This window comes from Camelus bactrianus, chromosome 7 (genome assembly GCF_048773025.1).
Source record: "Camelus bactrianus isolate YW-2024 breed Bactrian camel chromosome 7, ASM4877302v1, whole genome shotgun sequence".
In the NCBI taxonomy this organism is placed as follows: domain Eukaryota; kingdom Metazoa; phylum Chordata; class Mammalia; order Artiodactyla; family Camelidae; genus Camelus; species Camelus bactrianus.
Window position 1 is genome coordinate 5,995,572 of NC_133545.1, and position 22,295 is coordinate 6,017,866.

The window sequence follows — 22,295 nt, forward strand, 5'->3', positions numbered from 1 at the left end:
GATTATATAAAGTTGTCAAAATTCAAAAAAAATCCCAGTTAGAAAATGGGCAAAAATATATGAACAGACATTTCAGTGAAGAATATACAGATGGCAAATGAGCACTTGAGGGGATGTCAGCATCACTAACCATTAGGGAAGGCACATTAAAACAACAGTGGAATGTCACTACACATCTATCGGCATGACTAAAACAACGTCAAGTGCTGGTGAGGATACAGGAAACCTGGCCCACTCATATATCGCAGGTAGGAATGTAAAATGGTACAACCACTCTGGGAAACAGTTTAAGACGTTCTTACAAAACTAAGTATGTGCTTAGTACATATGATGGTTAATTTTGTGCATCAACTTGACCGGGCCACAGGGTGCCCAGATGTTTGGTCAAACCTTACTCTGGGTGGGTCTGTGAGGGTGTTTTTGGATGAGATTAGCACTGGGGGGAACCCAGCTGCCATGACATGGGGGTACATCAAGCAGGGAACTGAGGCCTCCTGCCAACAGCCTGTGAGGAACTGAGTCCCCTTTCCAACAGCTGTGTGAGTGAGCCAGCTTAGAGGGTTTCCTTCCGCCCCAGCTGACATCTTATTCACGACCTCATGAGAGACCCTGAACCAGAACCACCCAACTACGCTACCTCCAAATCCTGGAACCTCTGAAACGGAATGATATAATGAAGATGTGTTGTTTTAAGCTGCTAAGTTCGGGAGTATGTTATACAATACCTAACGAATGCAGAGTCCTTCTGTCATCAGTCTGACACCTCCCCTAGAATCAGCCAAGCCTTTGGACCACTTTGGGAAATGATACCAAAGACAGTGATTTTTTTTGTCTTTTGGGAGAGAAATCCAAAGAAACAAAAAGTTTAGAAAAGTTTAGTTTAGACGTCAGCACGGATGGCAGGGGATGGCTAGAGGAAAGACAGGAAGAAGTGAGCAGTGCAGGAAATGATATGTAAGGCAGACTAAAGTAACAACTTGAAAGTTCAAGTGCCTTAAGCAGGTGGAGAATCTGGAGGTGAGGTGGGAGAGAACGTCATCTCGGCCCCACGCTGTAGGCTGTTTTGACGTGATCTCAACTGAAAAGCTGCGGGTGAACCTCTGAGCTTCATCTTCTTCCTGGATGTCAAGCCCGGCACAGACATTGTTATCTCCGATGGAACCTTCAATGACCTTCCAAGCTGGCATCAAGAATGACGGTCCTTTTTGGAAAAGGAGGATAGTTAAGGCATAAAGGGGGAGATTACAAATGAATGGGACTAACAGCTCTCCACTGAGTCAGAATGGGCAGCCTGTGTGTGTGGAAGTGTAAAGATGTTTATTAATTACACACCACTGGTAGCAGGTAGGGGTATAGCTCAGTGGTAGAGCATTTGACTGCAGATCAAGAGGTCCCTGGTTCAAGTCCAGGTGCCCCCTTTACAAGTCCTTTTTTCCCTCACTGAGCTGAATTGACAATACTGAGTTTATTACAGAGACTCCCCTCAAAAGCAGGAGGCTGGGGATGAGGAGTATAAAAAAAAAGGAGGCTGGCTGAAACCTATGAAACAGCACCCAGATGGCCACCCCTCATGACTCAGAGTCCAGTCAGGCACTCAGCACTGTCCTGGAGATAAGCGCAGGACCAAATCCATACTTAGTATCCTCATTGAGGGTCTGTGTCCGGAGACCCCAATGGTCCAACTTCTGTGTTGTCTAGGGTCCAGTCCAAGGCAAAAATTGTGCTGGTTATTTTAACAGAGAGAATTTAATATAGATAATTGTTAATCTGTGAGTCAGTTTCCTAGGGCTGCTGTAACCAAGTGCCACAAAATAGACGACTTAAGACAACAGACATTTATTGTCTCACAGTTCTGCAGGCTAGAAGTCTGAAATCCAGGGTGTGGGCAGGGCCAGGCTCCCTCTGAAGGCTCTAGGGGACGGTCCTTTCTGGCCTCTTCCCAGCTTCTGGCGTTTGTTGGCAACACTCAGCATCCCTTGCCTTGTAGATGATTCATTCCAGGTTCTGCCTCTGTGTTCACATGGCCACGTCCCTGTGTGTGTCCCTCTCTTCTTATAAGGACTCCAGTCATGTTGGATTAAGGGCCCGCCCAACTCCATTGTGGTCTCATCTCAACAAATTACATCTTTGACATCCCCCTCCAAATAAGGTCGCATTCTGAGCTACTGGCAGCTGAGATTCAACATATCTTTTGTGGGGAACACAATTTAACCCACAACAACCAGAAATCAGAAAGCATGAGCAGGAAGACTAAGTATCATGGAGGCAGTACCTGCGAGACGCGGCTCCCACGCCCAGGCTGTGGGAGCAAAGGGAGGAGGATGAACTTGTTACAGCCTACAAGCTTGGGGAGGAGGGGCTCTGTGTGTATGGGCCCCAGACCCCTAAGGTGGTGTTAGTGTCCCTGAGGAGACATGACAAAGCTGGCCCTGTGAGCACCAGACTGCAGGCGGCAACCACCTAGGATGGACTGTCACTGCCGGGCAACACGGACAGGAACCCAGCAGGCAGGAAGGACAGGTGCTTCCTCCTGCTCTTCCCAGCAGTTCCCCTCTGGAGCCCTATTGACAGGACTACCCAGGTAGCCACCTGACAAAGGATGAGTGTGGTTGATGGAGTCCCAGACCCCGCAGCACAGAGTGGGGTGCAGAAAGGTGGACTGGGAGCTTAAGGAGATTTGGGGCAATGGCAGAGAGGTTAGCCTGCATCCTGGGGTGCGGCATTGTGTGGAGAGCTCTGACCATATCCAGTTAATGTGTGTTCTATCTTTGAGGCGTTGTGTGTTTGGCCGGGCTGTTGGGCATTTTGAGTCTCGAGTGCTAAGCACAAAAACCATAATGGAGATGTCACTATAGATCCTTCCAGCTGTCAGGGGACTACTCCCAGGGCTATGCCCTCCTCCAGGATTGACAGTAGAGAGTTTGTGGAGCTGTGAGAGGTGGGACCCTGTTCCTTCTACTCAGGCAGGGAAATGAGTTTGCAGTAAAGCAGGTCTGGCAACTCAGCCAACTCATCCCACAGGGGCAGCTGGGGCAGAAGCGCTGGGTATGGCAGCACAGTGAAAGGTGTTAATTGGATCTTACTGGCATGCCAGGGGGTATAGCTCAGGGGTAGAGCATTTGACTGCAGATCAAGAGGTCCCCAGTTCAAATCTGGGTGCCCCCTAGTCTTTTAGTCACTGATGGTGGCTTCTGCAGCGGGTGAAGGGTCAGAGGAGATGCTTCTGACCCAAACAAGGCAGCTCTGAGCCAATGACATGCTTGTCCCACTCCTCTGATCCCCTCCCCCCTCCCCTCCCCTGGTCTACCACGCTGTCCAATGTGGACTTTGATCTCCTGGCTGAGGATGAGGACTTTTTCCTTGGAGGCAGCCAGAGAGAAATCTGAGATCACCTACAGAGGAATAATAATTCTCAGCAGTAGCAAAGGAAGCTAGAAGATAGTGCAGTAACACAGTCAATATGTAAGAGGAAATAGCAGCCAGCTCAGAATTCTATTCCCAGCCAAACCATTCTTTGAGAACAGACACAAGCTCAGAGAGTTTACAGCCAACAGATGCTCACTAAAGAAAATTCTAAAATAGATACTTTAGGGAAAAGTAAAATGATCCTGTGTAGAAGGTCTGAGATTCAAGAAGGAATATTGAACCAAGAAATTGATAGATATGCAAGTAGATCTAATATAACACAATACTATGGCAAATTTATCAAGTTTTTTAAAAGATAGAATTAAAATACAGGTTAACATTTTAAGAAAAGGGCTGATAAGAGTTAAGATGTCTTTATGCAGTTTGGGAAGAGGATAAAGATGTTGATTAAATTCAGTTTTTAAATTTACATGCAGGAGCTTTCAGTGTACCATTCTAAAAGCTGTAGTTTTGCCAAGCAAAAGGGAGTAAGGGAGTGGAGGGCGTATGCTAGTGGTCTTGGTAAACACTCATTAATTCTAACAATTTATTTGTTGATTCTGTTAGATACCTACGTAGATGACCTTGTCATCTAAGAAATTTGAAATTTGTATTTCCTTCTTTCCAATCCTTGTTTGAGCTCTTTTTCTTGGCTGGGACCTCCAGCATCATGTTGAATAAAGGTGTTGCTGGTAGATAATTTGTCTCATTTTGCTTTCAAATTTCACCATTAAGTATATGTTGAGGACTATACTTTTTGTAAATGGTCTTTATCAAATTAAGAAATTTTCCTTCTATTTCTAGTTTGCAAGAAAAATTTATCCTCGATCAGTATAGAATTTTCTCAAAACCTCCCTTTTTTTGCACCTGTTGAGATAATCATATAATTTTTCTCCTTTAGTCTATTAACATGGTAAGCTACACTTACTGCTTTTTGTAAAATAAACACACTTTTCACTCCAGATAGAAACCCAGCTTGGTCATGAAGTTCTATCACTTTCATATATTTGTGAATTTATTTAGATAATAATTTGTTTAATTTTTTGTACCTATTATTATGAGTGAGATTGGCCTACATGTTTTTTTTTTAATACTGTCTTCATTGGGTTTTGGTATCAAGGTTGTGCTAGCCTCACAAAAGAATTTGTAGAATGTATACATTTTTTCTATCCTAAGATTTTTATGTAAAGATTGAGCTATTTTTCATTAAGTGTGTGATAAAACTCACCAGTGAAACCATCTTAGCTGAATTTTTTGTGAAAAAGTTTCAAATACCTGTTTTAAAATAACAATTTAAAACTTTCAGGACTATTCATCTCTTCTATTTCTTCTCCTGCCAGCTTTGGCAAGTTGTAGTGTTTTTAAAGTTCTTGCTCAACTTCCACTTAACATAGTGGTAAAGTCCTTGGACTCTTAAAACTTTATGATGGATTCAAACTCTGGATCTTATCTGAGTGACTCTGGCAAAGATGCATAATTCTCTCAGCCTTAGTTTTGCTGTATATAAAATGGGCATGATGATAGAAATGAGCAAAATAATAGTGCCTCGTTTGTGGAGTTGTTGTGAGGAAAAATAAATTAATATTTTAAAAGTATATAGAATAGTGCCTGCCACATGGTAAGTTCCTTGTACAGGTTTGTTAAATAGATTTAAATTTTTTGTACATTATTTTTCATAATATTCTATGATTATTAAAGTCTAAAGAATCTGCAGTTTTTAAAAAATTCCTGATATTGTTATTTTTGTCTGCTCTCTTATTTTTCTTATCAGTTTCACCAAAAGTTAATCAAACTTATTTTGCTTTTCAAAGGTCAACTTTACATCTTGTTAACCTTTTGGTTGTTCATTTGTTTTCCATTTCATTCATTTCTTCTCTTCCTTTTATTTCCTTTGTTTCTCCTAGTGTTCTTTTATCCAGTTTTTTTCTAACTTCTTGAGATGGATTCTTTGTTTGTGTTTATGCTTCTTTTCTAATATATTGCTCAAAGCTATACGTATTCCTCTAAGTGCTGACTTAGTGTCCATCAGTGGATGAATGGATAAAGAAAATATGGGGTATATATATACACACAATGGAATATTATTCAGCCATGAGAAAAAAGGAAACCTTGCCATCGGTGACAGCGTGAATGGAATTGGAGGACATTGTGCTAAGTGAAATCAGCCAGACAGGAAAAAAAAAAAAAGCCAAACTCATAGAAACAGAGTAGATTGGTGGTTGCCAGGGGTTTGGGGGAGGGGAAAATGGGGAGATACTGATCAAAGGATACAAACTTTCAGTTATAAGATAAATAAGTTCTGAGAATCTGTTACAGCGTGGTGACTGTGGTTAAGGATATCATATTGTACACTTGAAAGTTGCCATGAGAGCAAATCTTAAGCATTCTCACATCCTCCTAAAAGAAAAGGTAACTGTGTGAGGTGATGAATGTGTTTTAAATAGATTATAGTTTTATTTGTCAACTGCACCTCAGTATATCTGAGGGGGGAAAACTCTAAATTATTCATGATGTTTTTGTCTTATTCTGTAAGTTAATGAGAAAAGTATGTAAAAATTTCCTGCTCTGAATCTAGATTTGTTTTCTTCGCTATTCTGTCAAGCTTTTGCCGTACATATTTTGTAGCTATGTTATTAGAAACATAAAAATCAGGAATTCTTATATCTTCCTGGTAAATTCAGCCTTTTATCATTAATTAGTGATCTCCTCATCTCCAGTAATGTCTCCTGTCTTCAAGTCTGTTTTGCCTGATAATAACATACACTCACTTTCTTTTTGTTAATGTTCTGCAAGTCATATAGTTTTCCATTCTTTTACTTCCAATTTTTCTGTATGCCAAGTTTTAGATGTGTCTTTTGTAAACAGAATATAGTCAGCTGGTTGTTTTAACTCAATGCGATCATCTTTGTCTTTTAACCTTCATTTTGTTACTTTTAATGTAATTGCTGATGTATTTGTGTTCACATTTACCACCTTATTTTGTGCCTCGGTGTGTATCACTTATGTTTTTCTCTCCTTCTTCCTTTTTTTGTTTGATTGATTGAGATTTTTGTAATGCCATTATTTCCACTATTAGTCTGAAAAATATAAATGCTATATCTTCTATTTTAGTGGTTATGCTAGAAAGTCAATATGCATAGTTATTTCTCAAAGTCTGTGGTTAACCAATAACGTTACCCCCCTCTTAGGTAATTACAAGCATCTTAGGACACTTTAACTCCACTTACTTTCCTCCCAACTTATATGCAGTTTCTGTTTCTTACATTATTCCATGTATTGTTTAACCTCATTGTTATTGTTTTATACAATGTTCACTCAGCTTTATTCATATATTTACTATTCCTTTGCCCCTTTCTTCCTTCCTACATCTCTGTCCTTCCATCCAGATCATTTCCCTGCTAATTAGAATATACCTTTTAGTGCCTGCCTAGTGTTGATGAATTCTTTCAGTTTTTGTTTGTCTGAAATTGTCTTTATTTTACCTTCACTCATGAAGGATATGTTACCTGAGTACCAAATTTTATGTTAACAGTTCCAGTGTTTCAGTACAGTGGTCCCTCGGTATCCATGGGAGATTGGTTCCAGGATCCCTCACCACAGTACGAAAATCCATGGATGTTCAAGTCTCTTATATAAAATGACATAGCATTTGCATATAACCCATGAACATCCTCCCATATACTTTAAATCATCTCTAGATTACTTATAATACCTCATACAATGTAAATTCTATGTAAATAGTTGTCAGCATTTGGCAAACTCAAGTTTTGCTTTGAGGAACTATATGGAATTTTTTTTTCCAAATATTTTTGATCAGCAGCTGGTTAAACCTGTTGTAGAGGCAACACCCCCAAGGAATTCCCGGAGAGGGGAAAGAGGTTTTGCTTCTGACATGGTTTTCAAATCGTTACAGTCACCTCTGGAAATCGGGAAGATGTATGTACACCCTCCACTATCGTAGTAGCAAGAGCAAAAAGAGAGCCTCCTTTCTGGGGATTACAGGGAGGGTGAGGGAATGAGAAAGAGAAAGTGGAGTCTCCACACAAGCCATGAAGGGCGAGTCCCCAGGAGGAGGTGGGGGTGGGATAATGTCATCAGCCTCTTCACAAAAAGGTGACCCCAGTACCTGTTGTCAGTAGGATGGTCAAGGGAGGCTCCTTGGAGAAGGTTCTAGTGTGGACCCTCAATTTTTATAACAAGACATAGCACATTAATTTAGTATTCAGAGGAAGTGGGTAAAGGGCTGTAATTTCAGCCCCTGCTTCATTAATTGAAAATGTGAGCGAAGGAGGGGGCACCCAGATTTGAACTGGGGACCTCTTGATCCGCAGTCAAATGCTCTACCGCTGAGCTACACCCCAACCTGTGCCCAGACTTTCATCAGCGCCTTTTCACCCAGGGCCTTGTGCCCGGCTCGCTCCGTGTCTATTCAGCTCTTTCTGCGTGTCCCGGGTGGTAGCAAGTCTTCTCCACTAGCGTCCACTCCCCCATCTCCCCTCCCCAGCCCTCCTCCTCCTCAGGTCATGGTCATGACACCACCCTTTACATCTGGAAAGGTCATTTGAGTCTGTACTAGTGTTTCTACCTAAGCCAGTGTATAGTTATCACAACAAGAGCAGTTGGTTCCGGGTGGTTAGTGAACCTCACACTCGGGGCAGGGAGAGCCTCCTCCACATTCTAAGGCCTCAGGGGAGGTACTCATTTTTTCACTCATTCATCCACTCAACAAACACTCATGCAACATGTTAGGTGCCGGGCCCCATCATCATTGTCCCTCTTCCTCAAAGTCATTGGCCCACGAATAAAGTATTTCCAAAGAGTGGCGGAAGCCCAGGCAGAGAGCTGTGGGAGCAGGGAGTAAGGAATTACCGTGTCTGGGAAGCCAAGAGGGGCTTCTGGAGGCGATGGGCAAGGAGGAGTCTGGGGAGGCTTTCCGGCCAAGGGAGGAATAAGAACACAGGTAAATAAGAGGGTCAGGTGTGTCTGAACTTAGTGAGGCCTGAGACTGATGTCACACAGAAAGGGTGCTTATCAACCCTTCCAAAGGAGACAATTTGGAAGACTGGATTCCTGCTAATGCAACAAATGGGACTGTCTCTCTCTCTCTCTCTCTCTCACACACGCACCACATAATCTCAATTAATTAAAACCCCACAGTTGTCTAATTCGAGACATTTGGAGGATCCAGGTTTGCCCAGATAACATCAGAACATGGTGTTTACTATAACACATGTCCCCCAGCACTGGAGTGCCACCAGGGCTGAAGGTGAAAATTGCCTCCTTATTTGATTTCTTGCTTATATTTATTTTCACAGTTAAAAGTAGCCTTAGCAAGTGGGCAACCAGATTTGAACCAGGGACCTGTTGATCTGCATTCAAATGCTCCACCCCAAGCTATACCCCCAGGCCTACTCTAATGGCTAATTGCACTTCTTGGTCTGGGCACCTGTCTGCTGTTTCTGGACTCTTACAGCCCAGCTCTCGGGAGCAGGCAGCCTGCCCCGTGCCAGCCCGGCTCTCACTGCCTCACCACTCACTCATCCACCTATAAACACCTGCTAACCAGCGTCTATGTGCCAGACATCCTTCCATCTCCTTCCATTTCCTCTTCCTCTCTGGCTCCGCCTACCTCTGTCATTCCGTTTCCATCTGCCCTGCAGTGGGTAATCATTGGCCTTCCCAGCCTAACAAAGCCCTGGTCCCTTCCTCCCCTCCTGCACTAGGGCGCTGAGGAGCAGAGAGGGCTCTGCACAGACAGGGGAGCAGGGACAAGAACCTAGCAAGGGCAACACCCCCCGAGACACAGAGAACCCCTTCTCCCTTTCCCATTGGCTGCATTCACTCAACTCCCTTCACCCACTCAACCTGCAGATATTGTAGAGAAACAGAGTGAATCCATTCCAGATTCCTTCTCAAGGAGAAAACTGATTTGGGGAGGGGGTGGGACACCATGGTAACTTGCTTGTGAGTCCCCTGGGCATGGAAGACAATGGCTTGCAAGCTTCACAGCAGAGGGCAGGTGGCTCTGCATGGGCAGCGAGAACACGGAGGCAGCCAGGGAGGAGGCTGTCCTCTAATCCAGAAGGCTGGGTGCTGGTGCAGGACAGCACCGGAGTGCGCCATCCCCAGCCACTAATGGGGAAGCCAAAAAAGGCTTCAAGTCCCTGTCAATCCTCCCCAGGACCCCATCCTCTCTCTCCAGAGGAACAGACTCCAGTAAAGCCTGCGATGCTCATGGGGCTTTAGGGAAGTAGCTATTGTGTCCACAAATACTGAGGAGGGTCCTAGACCCCATGGGCTGATTTGTGACAAGTTTTCCTGGCACTGAAATTGATCGCACACTTCTCTTGTTGGTCAATGCCTTCTTCCTCCATTGATCCAAGGGGGTGACATTTTCAGTTTCATCCACCGCAGGGGAAGAGGGTGGCCATCAGCCCCCTAGCACATCTGCTGGAGCTGGAACTGGTCCCTAACTGGGCGTCCTGGGGCCCAACACCTACCTATATAGAACCTCTCCCTCATCAGGCGAAGCCAGGTCAGCCCAGCCCGCTGGGCAGCTACCCTCGCAGAAAGCAGGCAGTGAGGCTGCTGGCGGCCCCTGCTCCATATTGGACCCCCAGCCCTCAGGCTCCTGGCCATTATCCCTTGCATTCCATGATCCCAGCTGCCACTCCAGACACCCCTGGGAAGGGGACTCATCTGAGCAGCTCTACTAGGAAACAGGCCTGAGGAGCTAAAGTAGCCAAGGGTGTGTCCACTGGGCTCAGAGGGACAGGCCCTGGGGGAGATATGCCTCCACTTGGGCTTGGTCCTTGGGAGGTAGGGCAGAAAGGACCCCAAGAGGAAACACTCTGAGGACAGTCTGTGGGAGAGGCCAAGCCACCGAGACACTGGGGGTGGGGAAGGGACAGCTCCTCCACACGCTTTAGTTAATTGTGGTTACCAAGGAAAAGGCCATAACTAAGCAGAGCCAAAATTTTCAATTACTCAGTAAAGCAAGAAATGTGGGTTCTAAGCAGTGTATGGCTTTTCAGCCAGACAGAGAGAGCTCTCACTGAGCCATAAGCACAGGAGCTGCTCGGGTGATGGGAGAGGTGGGAGAGAATGGGGCTGGAGGGTCCTCTACCCATTTGTTGCACAAAATGTTCAAGGATGCTGTTGCTGCTGTGTTGTGTTGAGGAAAAACTGGCAATGTTTACACTGTCAATACCATTAAGCAGAAATCTTTTGGCTTTTCCATAGCAAATTTCATAGACTGTTTTATTGCTATGTCATATTTTCAACAGTTAAATAAAACTGGTTTCTTTCTGAGACTGAGGGCGATGTGGTGATGTGGCTTTTAGTTGGGCAAAAATTTCTTAGATATAACGCCAAGAACTCAATCTATAAATTGGGCTTAGTCATTAAGAACTTTTGCTGTTTGAAAGACACTGTTAAGAGAATGAAGACAAGTCACTGTATGGGAGAGAGTATTTGCAAGCCATATATCTGATACAGGACTTGCACCATAATATATAAAGAGCCCTCACAACTCAATCATAAGAAAACAAACAACCCAAACTAAGCTCCACCTCTACAGCCCAGAGCTTGACACAATGATTCAAACAATCCAATTCCAAGCCTGCTTACCTTGCCTTGCCTTTTCTATCCCATGAAAACTACAATCAAGGCTCTGCCTCATGCATTCCCTTCACTCCTTCTGCCTCCTGCCCGATCCTGGTGCTTTCCCATGTGGCCCTGTATGGTGTGGCCTGCCCCCTTCTCCTGGAAACTGAGTGGCAAACTGTCTTCCAATGGCAGTCATCTCCTGATCTGCTGGCCCCACTAAGTCTGAATAAAAACAAAATCTTGGGTCCATTTCAAAATAGAGCCAATATGCATAAACAAAGCCTTGGCCTTGAGGACACCTGAGAAGACACTAGGGGAGCAGAAATGCAATGAAACCTCTGCCCCCCACAATGTCATCATCAGAGCTTTCAGACCCTCCTCATAGATCTAAAGGTCATGGTTCTTCTTTGTCTATGGACCAGTCTCTACCTGTCCCTCTCCCTTGTCCCAGGACATCTGTGTCAACAATTAAGAAACATGAAAATCACTCCTGCTCAGGCAGCTGCTCACCCTGCAGGATGCCCGGTTAGCAGTCAAGCCCCTCCTGGTAAATTCCTATTTCAGTTTGTGGGAGGAGAAGCTGCTGGAGCTTCGGAGCAGGAGAGGGACATGATGGGATCCACGTTGTTAGAACATCACTCTGGCCGCAGCAGGGAGAACTGATGAGAGGGGAGAAGAGTGCAAGCCAGGAGATGACGCTGGAGATGGTTGGTGAACCATGGCGCTGATGAGAAATGGTTGGGCACGTGAAGCATTTAGAAGGTAGAGCAGGTAGGAGTTACTGACAGACCGGACATGAAAGGTGAGGAGAGTCCGGAGCTGCCCTGGGCTTTTGGCCTGAGCGGCTGGGTGGATGGTGGCCCCTTTGCTGAGCCAGAGTATTAGGAAAAGTAGATTTAGGTGAGGGTGTGAAATGAGTAGTTCTGTTGGATAAATTAAGATAGAGATTCCCATTAGGTATCCAAGGTGAGGTAGCTCTTAAGTCTGGAGGGTAAGGGGCAGTCCGGGCTAGGGATGTCAGACCAGGAGTCATCAGCGTGTAACAGGAATTGGAAGCCATGGGACCAAGGGTCAGAGATGAGAAGTGAGGCCAGGATGCCGCCCTGGGTGCTCTAACATTTCAAGGCTGGTGGAGAAAGGGAGCTGGATAAAAAGGTTGAGAAACACATCCTGTGGGTAGGAAGACAGCGAGGTGCGGTGTCTGGAAAGCTTGGTCTTCATGAGTTTCAGGGAGGATGTCATCCTTGCAAAAGTGCGAGAGGCCAAGTAAAGAGAAGAGAGAGAGCTGGCCTCTGGCATCAGCAAAATATTGACCAAATATAGGTCACTGATGACCTTGACAAAGGCTGTTTCTATGGACCAAGTAATATGAAAGCCTGGGAGTGGGAGGTGAGGATGTGGAGTCGGTGAGTACAGACAATTCTTCTGAGTGGTTATGCTGGGAAATGTGAGCAGAGAAACTAGGCAGGAACTAGAGGGGTCATGCGCTCAAGAGAGGCTTTTTAAAAGGTGGGCGATATCAAGGCATGTTGTGTGCCTGTGACAATAATCCTGTAGAGAGGAAGAAAATGTTGACGCAGGAGAGAGAAAATATAATTGCACTGGAGTCCTTGAGAAAGCAAGAAGCGAATTTAATTCACAAGTGATTGATCAGCCTTGAGAGCTGAGAATGAAAATACTTCTTCCTAACAGAGGGGAAGGCAGAGGATGTGAATGCAGGCAGAGACTGGTTGCTTGGAACTGATGGAAGATAGGTGGGGATGGTTCTCATCAGTTTGCATCCATCTTCTCAATACTTAAGGTATCCAACTACAAGAGGAGATGGGGAGGGAGTGTTGAGGATTTGAAAAGAGCTGAGAAGAGGTGAAGTCACCATCTCAGAAAGTGAGAAAGCAAGTAGATAGAAGACTGTTGGGCCTGTTCAGCTACATTCAGTGCTGACTTGAGATTTTAGTCACAGGTGAATCACGGCAGCACAGCTGTGTGATTTTCCCCAGCAACGTCCGGCTGCTTGGATGTGGGCCTGGATTAAACAAATACTTGGGGTGTGATTTTACGAGGTAGGTTCAATACAGGGAGAGAGGGCCAAGCAGGGAAGAGATTTTTGAGAGCGGTTGATGCCCTGGGCCATGGAATCCAAGCTGTGTGGGCGGGAGGAGAGGACACGAAGGGGAGCAGGGGCATGGAACGCCGTATGGGCTCTGGAAAGAGGACCTGACGAGGTCAGGGGATAGCGGTGACGCTCAGAGACTGAGTTTGAAATCAAGTCTTCCAAGGCGGAAGCACCACTGATTATCACAAGGCATGCATGCCAGATGCTTACTTTATAGACCACAGTGATGAGCCTGGGCCGCTTACCACGCACTGGTTCAGGAGCCCTTGAGAACTGGGATCTCGCCACACTTTTCTTAGGGATGCTCAGCCTTGAGCCTGAATCTAGTTCATAGTAAATATTTAATAGTATTTAATAGATATTTGTTGAATGAATGAAAAGGAAATAAATCCTATATGAACAGCTGTGCTAAGGGCACCTACCACCACAAAGTGGGATAGGAATTCATCTGAATTTAGTACAGAACAAAGGACAGAGCCCAGGCCAAGCGGTTGGACTGTAAGTAAAAAATTCCAGGTACCTCCTTTAAAGTGAAGTGTTTTTCTAGAAGCTTTTCTTCCTCAGAGCCTGATGCTGACACACTAGACTGTCTCCATGTGCCCACCCTCTCGCTGAGCTGCTTCCACAAGGGCCCCCTTCTCACAGCTGCACCTGGACAAGGTGGGGGATGGAGGCCGGAGGGAGGCAGGAGAGGATATGTAAGGGACCATGGAGACCAGACAAGGAGAGTGGAGAGTGGAGAGGGGCCCAGGGCTAGGTCATGCCTTCAACAGACATTTATTGAGCCCCTACCATGTCCCCATCTGTGCCAGGTGCTAAAGACCCTTGGCTGATTAAGACTTCATCTTGGCACCCAAGGAGCTCATGGTCCAGAGGACTGTCCCCACTACAGATATGTCTGCCAAGGGACAACGTGATCATCATCCTGGTTTCAGGCCACCAGGGTTGGTCTCTGCACCCAAGGTCAAGGGTCCTTTGTGGCTTGAGCTGCAAGAGCAGACCAACAAAGAGAAATGATTTCCTTGCAAATGCCTTTGTGCACAGCAAGAGGGAGGGGAGAGAGAAACTCTCAAGAGCTGGGGGATGAGACCTGGCGAGGTAGATTGCTGAGGGGGAGCAATGTTCAGCCCAGCTCATCATGTCATTACGGCAGCATGTCTCTCCTCCCTGTCTGGTCCTCCTCCGACCTGAACAGCACAGGGCCAGACAAGATTTTGTTGTTTCAAGTTTCAATCTGATCACTCCCTCTAGTGGACATCTGTTTAGTCTGTTTGGCCAGCCTCCATCTCTTTATTTCCTTAATAATCTCCCATTTCTTTACCTTTTCCCCCAAATACTCTCTCCTCAAAGGTGAGTTCTGAGATTGGTTCTACGTGTGAAAATAAATAAACAAGGGGGCACCTGGATTTGAACCAGAGACCTCTTGATCTGCAGTCAAATGCTCTACCACTGAGCTATACCCCCAGCTATTATTGTTTCTCTGCTAATATTATTTCATGTCAAGAATCATGTTGCAGTAACACTGGCAGTCACTGGTAGAGGCTAAATTTCAACTGCTACAACATTTTAAAAGGAATTTAGATCAGAGAAGGGGCTGACTTCCAGAGATTCAAGTGTTATCAGGACTCTCCCTCCAGCTTTCTTCTTTGCTTCCCTCTCAAATTGGCTTTAATTTCTCCAACCAAATCTCTCCATGCAGCTGCGACCCCCACCTCCAGCATCTCTAAGCTCACATCTCCACACCTTGGTTGCCAAAGGGAAAAGGGCTTAATTCTGAAAAATCCTAGAGAAGGACTCTAATTGGCCTGGCTTGGGTTCTGTGCTTATCCATGACCAACTACTGCAGCCAGGGGACAGGGTGCTCGAGTGGTATAACCACTTGAGGAGTGAGGTCATGTAAGAATGTATCTGCTCCCACTCAGAATCCAGGTCTACAGTGTGGAGAGGGAGGGTGATCCTCCAAAAAAAGTCAGGGGGAGCCAAGATGTGGTCCCAGGGGGCCATGACTGCAGCTCTAAGCCTCACCAGTTGAGTCTACCATCTTACAGAGGAGAGCAACCTATGGCTTCTGCAGCACTGAGTCATCAGAAGCCCTACACAGCCACAGATTCCTTGATGGTTTTCATTCATTCATCCAAGTGTGTCGTATATGCCTGTTGTGTGTCTGACCCTAACAACCGCCCAGTTCCTGGCCTCAGGAGCTGACAGCCTAGTGGTGATGCCTGACACGGCAACAAGGGATAATAACACGGTGTGAATTGGGTGCCATGGGAACAGAGAGAGAGAAAGAGAGAGAGAGAGCATTAATTAGAAGCCTGACCAGAGGCTGGGGTGGTGACATGCTCCCTATTTGAAATGGGTTGTGCATTCTGAGGAGCTTATTTAATAAACAGGGGGAGACAGGGAAGGAATTCCGGGTGAAAATGGCATTAACAACAAAGGACTTAGGGAAGTTCTTGACACAGTTCAAGGATGCCTGTGTCCTGCCATGATGGTTGAGGTGGGAGAGGGCCATGGAGAGGAGTGGCGCCACCCCAGGGCAGTTTGTAGCAGCAGGACCCCCAGGGGAACTGATAAGCCATGTGGGCCCTGGGTGTAACTCCAAGGGGAGAGAAGCCATCATCAGACCCACCAACATGTTGAGACTGGAGTTTAGAGCGTTTGATGGCAGGTCAAGAGGTTGGGGTTCAAGTCCAGATACCATCTCCCGATTTTGGCTTTCACATCTGAACGTCCTCTCCTTTTATTCACATCATAGCCCACTTGGCAGACAAGATCTCTAACCTTTCTGTGCCTCTGTTTCCTTATCTGTTAAATGGGAATTATAAAAGGCCCTACAATTGTGTGGATTCAATGAGATCCTTTAGAGCAGGAATCAGCAAACTATAGCCCACCGCCAGGGTCCAGCCCCAGGAGCAAAGAATGGGCTTGACCTTTTCAAGTGGCTCGTGGGAAATGGTACAGAGTAAGTGCTGAGCAAATATTAGCTGTTATTTCTAAAAATAATATACCATGGCACGTGAAAATGATATGAAATTCAAATTTCAGAATCCATGAAGACAGTCATACCCGAGCACCGCGGCTCCCACCCATCTGTGGCTGGTTTCCCCCCCCAAGGGCAGGGCTGAGTGGTCGCGCCACAGGAATCCTACAGTCCGCAAAACTAAAAATATGTACTTTTCAAGAAAAAAAAAAGTAAGTGCTGACTCCTGACTTCAAGCCTTTATAGAGGTCTGCCGGATGAATAGCAAATGCTTAATAAAAAAGTAGCTACTGCCGGTATTCTTACGGCCTAGAGCGAACACGGTTCCCTGGAGTCTGGAGTCTCCGGTGTCCTTACTTCGGAGCATCATCACTCCAGCTCCCTCTCCCTCCCGGGCCTCGGGCTCCAGGACGCCCTTGTCGCCCTTGTCGCTCTTCTCGGTGGGAGCTGAGGCGGTGTGGATGCGCAGGAACAGGCTTGCGCATGCGTCCTGGGGGCGCGGAAACAAGGAAGTTTACTTTCTCACAGTCCTGGAGGCCGGAAGTCCAAGGTCTAGGTGTCGGCAGGGTTGGTTTCTTCTGAGACCCCCTCCTCAGCTCACAGATGACGACCTTCTAGCTGTGTCCCCATGTGATGTTTCCTCGGCCTGTGCCTCACAACGCCTCTTTCTCTTCTTATAAGGACACCAGTCCTAGTGGATCCGGGCCCACCTGAATGGCCTCATTGAACCCAATCGCCTGCTTTAAGGTCTTATCTCCAAACACAACCGCATTCTGAGGTACTGAGGGTCAGGACCTATGAATTTTGATGGGGGACACACAGTTCAGCCCATAACATCTACAAAATTAATCTGGTCACACCATTGCCTTCCAAAACGTCTCTTGATCAGTAAGGTAATTTTGTTGTTGTTTGGGGTTTTTTGTTTGCTTGTTTGTTTGCTATCTAACAGTGACATTCTAAGATGGCAAGGCTGGTGGGAGGGGTGACTCCACCAACCTGCACCAATCTCTAAGACTCAGCTTAAGAATAGGGAATAGTTACTGGTCCTTTCTTTGGCCCGGGTTTGACACAGGGTAGGCACAATTTTTGTTAAATGCATGAATGGAGACCATTCTTGGCCACCTGTATCCAGTGGCTACCTACATCTCACAACACTGTGCCAGATTTTATCCCCAGGACTACAGGGTACAGCTCTTCTCTCTCTGTGTTGCATAGAGGCAACTTTGACACCGTCACACTGGGGGACAGCCAGCTCAGCCACCTGCGCCCAGCTGCCATGCTTAATCAGGGGCCCTGGAAACCAAGCTCCTATCACGCAGTGAAGCCCAGGCTGTCAGAGAGCACAGCCAATCAAAACGTGCCAACAGCAAAAGGTCCCTAAGACATATTCTGAAATGAAAAGAGCAAGCTGCAGAATGATACACACAGTATGGTGTGCGTGTTTTTTAAACCCTGTGTTCTTCTGCAGTACCGCCGGGTATGAAAATGCATGAGGAAGGAGCCTGAAAGGCCACACACCAGAATGACAGCAGTGGGGGCCACAGAGAGGGGTTGCGGGGTGGGAGGTGGCCAGCACAGAGAGCCCTCCAGCTGCATCTGCCTTCATTGCTTGCTAAGAAGGTATTCTTGTAAGAATGCATTTGCAGAGTCAAAAAGCTAACACTTTCAAAGGTTAGAGGCTGGTGAGTCTCTGTTCAGGGGATGCTCAACCTTGGTTCTCAAATGTGGACCTGCAGGAACTGAATGCCCTGAGGAACATGTTAAAACGTTGATGCCCAGACCTCCTGAAGGAAAACGCAGTCTACACCTTTCCTAGAATTCCTGTAGAAGGAGCCCGCCGGTAACAACAGGAGTAAATAAAGCAACCTGCACAGACTGTTGGCCCGGCCTGCAGGTTGGCAGCAGAGGGTGTGGAAGCAGCTCCCAGGAGCAGGTCCTGTCCTGGTGGTAGGGCAGGAAGCAGAGCTCTCTCCTGATAAATCTGGAAATGCTGACAGAGAGGGTGCAATGCAAGAAGGTAACTGCTGAAACATCAAGGGCCTGGCAGACCACAGGGTGGACTCCAGGCCCCCCGAGGACCTCACTCCTCCACCTCCGGACGCTCACTCGAGCCCACTTGGGAGCCAACCCTGGCTGGGGGCTTCTGGCCCCAGGGCACTTCGACCAGGCCCTGGCTGCTCTGCATCTCCCTGGGAGCCTCCGAACAGCCCAGCCCTGCCACATCTGCTGTAGGGGCCCAGGCCCCATGGCTGCAGGCTGACTGCAGTGCTGGACCCAGCTCACTCCCTGCCCTACAGGGGAGGAAGCGCCTCTCAGGCTGCTGCAGGGCCAGCCTTCACAGAATCAGGCCAGAAACCACAAGAGCCGCACTGCCAGCCGGCCTGTTTCCTCTGTGCTGGGCACATGGACCCCCCGCTGTGCCCCGCCCCCGCAGGAGTCTGAAAATGCCACTTCTGCATCAGCCTTACATACCAGCCACTCAGTATCCTGGTCAGTACCCGCCTTCTTCCCAGCTCTGAGCTCACTATGACTTAATTTATCTACAAAAAGAACCTGCTTCAAAGGTGAGACCTTCTCCCCCAGTGAAATGTCAGCGTCTAGAAAGCAAGGCACAGGTGTCTTGGCATGATCCTGTGTCCTGAGAGAACAGGGCTCCTGCCCTGGGTTGTTTCTAGCTGTCGCTTGAATAAAAGGTTCCTCACCTTAAAAAAAATTATAAAAAAAAAAAAGCCTTGAAAACTGCGTATCAGATCCAACACTATCATTTGAGAGATAGAGAAAACTAAGTTCCATTTGGTTCACCATTTATTTAATAATCGCTCTTTATTTATTACCCACATATGTGCCAAGCACTGTGTTAGGTGCTGGGGACATTCCAGAAAGACTCAGTTCCTTCCCACCAGGAGCATGAGGCTGAGGAGAGAACAGAAGGAACAGAAGGAAGCAGGAATTGGAGCTCAGAGTGAGGAGGACTTGAGAGCAGGTGCTGTGGGACACGGGGACAGAGACGGGGACACAGAGGGGTCAGAAGTCTCAGAAGGAGGCCACCCTCCAGTCCACGTCTGCTGTCAGGACCCGGCCTGCTCTACAGCAGCTGTTTCATCTGGGGCTCCGGGGCCTGGTCTGCCCTCTGCCCTTACCTCAAGCTCCCAGGACCGTCTCAGGCCAGACTGACGTGCGTGCGGAAGTGGCACAGGCGTTCCCTGGGCACCAGAACCCCAGGCCCCGCCCAAAGAGTCAGCTGTGTGATATCAAGCAGCTCGTCCCATCCTCCTCTGCCTGTTTCCAGAAACATGGACTCCTGACACCAGACAGTCCTCAGCAAGCGAAGGTGGGAGGCCAGGCCTGCCCTCATCCTGAGTCTCCGGCTGTCGCCTCCCCCCACCCCCCGCAGGGGCTCTGGCTTGGTGGGGTCACAGTCTACAAGGGAGGAAAGGGGTCCCGTCTACTCTAAGGGAAATGTTGGGGCTCCTCTCTGCAGGCCTTGGAGGGAGAGGGCACCCTGCCTGCTGGGGGTCTGGAGCAGGCTCTGCCCCCCTTCCAGATATGCGGCGGGCGCGGTGGCGGGGTGTCCTCAGACGGCAGTGCAGGTGACGAGGCCCGAAAGCAGGCTCTCATCCTGCTGACCACACAGGGGAAGAAGTGGAATCCAAGAAACCAAGAGGCACCCAAAGTCACGGTCCTGCCACCTCATTTGACAGATGGGGAAACTGAGGCCCAGGATGGGGAGTCAGTCACACCTGGAAGTCAGCTTGGTGCATCGCCCACTCTGCAGCAAGGCCTCCCGCTGCCCTCCTTCCCATGCACTCCCCTGCCTCCCGAGGCCCGCACCCTTCCTCCCAGCCCACTGGACACCCTTCTGGAAGAGGAACTTTTGTGGCCAGGGGAAGGGAAGTAGCGCATTTGTTCTGGTTCTCGGCCTCCCTAGGAGGGGAGAGTGGACAAAAGCCAGCTGCTTGCCTGCTCAAAGCAGTGGGAGAATTCGGGTGTGTGCGCTGGGACAGGATGGGGGTGGGGCAGCTACAAACACTCAGATCTAAGTATGTCTTAAGCGAGCATGCATGCTCACACACACCTACTCTCTATCCACAGCCTGAAGAACTTAACATTCTAAGACTGAACCTCATTTTCTGGGCCTGGGGCACCTTTAAAAGTATGCCCACAATGAATCCTTCATTCCCTAGTTGTTCTGGAGAACTCTCAGTGGGCCGAGCACAGCTCAGGGAGACCTAGGGCTGCAGATACAGATTAGGATGGGGCCCTAGTTCACCAGAAATAAACAGACCGGCAAGTGAGGAGATGTGTGTGTGTAAGAGCTGCCTCTATGGCCACCTGCAGGGCAGTACAGTGAGGAGCAGGTGCCACTTCATGTTTAGTCTCCATGAGACCTTGGGCAGGACATCTAACTTCCCTGCATGTCATTTCATAAAACCTAAGAATGAGAATTAAGGATACTTTATACATATCTGAAGACAGAGGATTAATCAAATTTATCTCAGTGTGCTTCCAGCTCTCTGATCCAAGAGGCTTATTTGATTCTATAAGGAATAAAACCAAGGACTTGGAACCCCCCAGGGTCAGCTTCTTCCCAGGGCTCCTTCACTTGCAGAGTTCCCCCTCCTGTCTCCCAGGCTGCCTGCCTCCTGCTCTGAGAAACAAACGTCCCCATCTTCCTGCACCTGGAAGTACAGGTCATCTGCAGACCCCCTCCTGACAGCAGTAGGAGGGATATCCTGGGGAATTTCAGAAAAGAGTGAGCAGGTACCCAAATACATTCTGATGGAAATCAGAGTTCAGACAAGGAAGAGCTTTATGGGACCCTCAGAGCCAGAGGCAAGACTGCTGACGGAGAAAGGAAGCCAAGCGCCTAGACTGGAGTGAAAATAACCTCCCCAATCAACGGCACTGATCTTAACTTGCCAAGGGGATGAGAATGGAGTGACAGTCTCCCTGAGACCGTCAGTTTGGGGGATGAGGGCTTAAGGACAGGTCCAGGAAGGAGGCGCTGCGGTGTCTCTGGCGTGAGGATGCTCACAGTCCCTCCGCCCCATACCCCGACCCTGAGCCGGGTCACAGAATGTGAGGGATGGCGGGAACCTCGGAAATGTTAAGTCTATTGGTGAGCAAGCTGCGGCCAAGAAAGATGGCATTTTATCGTGTGACCTCAGACTGCTCTCCCAGGCCCTTCGGCCTCAAGCATCCTTTTCCTCATCCCTCTAGCAGGCTGAGTCTCCCCAATTCCAGGAGGGTCGGGAGGCGGCACATCCTCCATGATGAACGTCCTCACCAGAGCCGGGCTGCCTCGGCCATGGCCCTGCACCGTACGGCGGGGCGTGGGACTCGCCGCTGCCACCGCGGCCCCCGCCGCCGCCGGGGGGACCCCAAGCAGGCCGGCCCGCAGCCTCTGTGCTGGTTCTTCAGGGATCTGGCGGCCGTCGGGGAGGGCTGCTCACTGCGCGCGTCAGCGTCTGAACTGCGGGAGCAGCTGCGCAGGCTGATGCCCGCAAGCTGGGCCCCGCCCCGCAGGCGGCTCCCCATTGGCCAGATCAGGAAGCTTCGCCCTCGCCCTGCTCACTAGTGATCCTGGCGGCCTGGAGCCCGCCCCCTATTGGTCTGCTCGGAGGCCCCGCCTCCGCGGCGTGCCCCGGAGCCCCGCGGACGCGGGGCAGGTGTGGGCCCCTGTGAGCCGAGGCGTTCTGCGCGAATGCAGCCCCGGGCTGGTGCGGAGCAGCCCACCGGCGTGGCGGGCGGAGACTTCCCTTACCGCCGCTGACTCCCAGAGAGCAGGAACCAGGTCACATGTACGCACGGAGTCCAGCATATTTTTATTGAGCATTGATGGGGCCAAAGTTCCTCCACCGTCACAATTCTTAAGGGCCTTTTAACACCAGAACCCCAACATTGTTTTACAAATGAGGAAGCCGAGACCCAAAGCTGGGGCCAAACCAGGCTCCAGCCTCCCAGGTTCGGGAGCACTGCTCTGTTCTTGCACCACGTAGCCTCCTCTGGCTCATTTTAGGTTAAAGAACGTTTTGAACACCTATTGAGTGCCAGGGAAACCCACAAAGCCCAGCCAGGAGCCTGGCACATTGAATGCTTTTGAAGAAAAGAAACGCATGTGCACAGCGATTGCTCCTTCTGTTACCGGTATTTACACAGGGCGTTTAGCATTAGAAAGGCCTAGAA

The 22,295-nt window shown here is 48.3% G+C and overlaps 4 non-coding genes across 4 annotated transcripts; 2 read left to right on the top strand and 2 right to left on the bottom strand.

Moving 5' to 3' along the window:
• Positions 1-1,346: 1,346 nt before the first annotated feature.
• Positions 1,347-1,418, top strand: TRNAC-GCA (transfer RNA cysteine (anticodon GCA)). Its single transcript has one exon. It is a non-coding gene; the product is annotated as a tRNA-Cys (tRNA).
• Positions 1,419-3,093: 1,675 nt separating this feature from the next.
• TRNAC-GCA (transfer RNA cysteine (anticodon GCA)) lies at positions 3,094-3,165 on the top strand. The gene has a single exon. It is a non-coding gene; the product is annotated as a tRNA-Cys (tRNA).
• A 4,529-nt stretch (positions 3,166-7,694) lies between these two features.
• TRNAR-GCG (transfer RNA arginine (anticodon GCG)) lies at positions 7,695-7,766 on the bottom strand. The gene has a single exon. It is a non-coding gene; the product is annotated as a tRNA-Arg (tRNA).
• A 6,752-nt stretch (positions 7,767-14,518) lies between these two features.
• On the bottom strand, positions 14,519-14,590 carry TRNAC-GCA (transfer RNA cysteine (anticodon GCA)). Its single transcript has one exon. It is a non-coding gene; the product is annotated as a tRNA-Cys (tRNA).
• Positions 14,591-22,295: the final 7,705 nt, after the last annotated feature.